Source organism: Phyllostomus hastatus, unplaced genomic scaffold (genome assembly GCF_019186645.2).
Source record: "Phyllostomus hastatus isolate PE091 unplaced genomic scaffold, TTU_PhHast_1.1 phas_contig_34, whole genome shotgun sequence".
Lineage (NCBI taxonomy): Eukaryota > Metazoa > Chordata > Mammalia > Chiroptera > Phyllostomidae > Phyllostomus > Phyllostomus hastatus.
This window is the reverse complement of record NW_025333857.1, coordinates 27,230,920-27,232,771: the sequence shown is the minus strand read 5'-3', so window position 1 is coordinate 27,232,771 and position 1,852 is coordinate 27,230,920. Positions and strand designations below refer to the sequence as shown.

At 44.5% G+C, this 1,852-nt stretch overlaps 1 pseudogene; it reads left to right on the top strand.

Annotated features, from left to right (window-relative positions):
- The first annotated feature begins 271 nt into the window (after positions 1 to 271).
- Positions 272 to 1,053, top strand: LOC123820286 (annotated as a pseudogene).
- The last annotated feature ends 799 nt before the right edge of the window (positions 1,054 to 1,852 follow it).

The window sequence follows — 1,852 nt, the reverse complement described above, 5'->3', positions numbered from 1 at the left end:
AGCTACAGTATTATTAGTACCCATCTGACACCATCTGACACTATGGTGTCAGATGGGTACTAGATTTATCAGGGCAATCACTTTATAAGTTATATAAATGTCTATTCACTATGTTGTACACCTGAAAGTAACATAATAGTGTATGTCGGCTGTAACTGAAAAATGTGTTTTAAGAAATACACGGGAAGAACCAAAAAGTGGAGTTGGGGCCCAGCATCTCTTCCTGGCTTCATGCTGGGCCCCCCTACCCACCCTCTTCCTTCCAGCTGAGATGAGCTCAGCCAAGAGTGCATCAGGCACTCCAGTGCAGCCTCCACACACAACACACAACTGGCTCGAATAGTGGACCCACACTCACCTAGTGCTGGCATCATGTGCATTTCCACCAGGTGCAGAGCTATCCGTAGCCAAACCTACCAGCAGGGAAGCCACTGCTGGAGGGTCCTATCTGAGGAGGACTCAGATCCTGGCTGTCCTACTCTTGGCATTACATGGACACCAATGAAGACCAGGAGAATAGAGCCCACTGGTCAAACAGCTGGGTGAAGTATTTGAGACTGAAACCTCCAAATCAAATCTACCCCTCAGAACCTGTTCTGCTGCTAGAAGCACCTTCATCTTCTGAACTGGAATTGCCCCTGGGCACCCAGTTTTCCCTTGAGGACAAGATACCATGTGGGAGACAGACTGAGTTCCCCTCTGAGCAGATGTTTTTTGAGGAAGAAACAGGCAGCCCTCAGAAACCGTTGTGACCAGCTGGAGCTCAGATGAGCCCACGAGACCCCGAGATACCCAGATCTTCAGGTTCTAAGTGCAACAGACGGAAACCAAATGGCAAGGTAGTAGGGGATCTCCCATCTCTATCCTGTAGGATGACCACTCCCCTGGGACTCTGACACCCAGTGGCCTTCTCCCTTGAGTGGAAATGTTAAGGAACTAAAGGAAGGGGCTATCCTGGGAACTGGAAGACTTCTGAGAACTTGAGGACCAGTGTGAGAGCAAGGCCAGGACCATGATGAAGAAAATCAGCACTTTGCCTTTGTAGAGAGCTAAGCCAGTGATATTCCAAGTCCTCTCACCCCTTCTTTCCTGGGAGACTGAAAAGACTCATGTTCTTTGACTGCACCTAAACTACCAACTCTGGAACTGAGAGCTTTCTTGAGCTTTCTTTGTGTGTTGTGTGTTTCTTTTATGTTAAAGGAAGTGATTTAAAAAATACATGGAAAAGCACAAATAAAAATTTAAGATCCTACACAAATGCTAATGTGATAATTACTGGTCGATTATATGCAATCCCAATTCTCCTTTTCTCCCTTCATCCCAGTCCTTTGTTGTGCTTTTCCCTGGGGGATAGAGTATATTTTCCTACCTCTAGACTGTGGGTCTGGCCATTGGCCAAAGCAAGTCATGTGCTAGGTGTGACAGAGATGCTTGAAAGTACTCGTGCAATTTGGTTTGTCCTTTTGCTTCTCTGCTAAAGCTATGAGAAGAATATGGCCAAGGTACCAAAGAAGAGCCACCCCAGCTGAGCCCAGCTTCGGTCAGCTGATTCCCATCCACCTGCAAACTAGTATACTAAACACCGTTGTGTGCCACCAAGATTGTGTGATGGTTCTACTACAACATTGACCAAATGGTACAATCATGATTTCCCTGGAAAGCAATAAGAAAATGGTGAAAAATTTCAAAAATAGTGAAAAATTTAAAGTTTTTTTTCCCAGAAAGGAATTAAGATGGCTGAAAGTTTTTTTTCATTTTTCAGTGATTTTGATATACTTGTTATACATTTCATATAGCCAATCGATTCTCACAGAATGCTTTTGCTGTGTTTTGCCAAACTCTTATATCTATA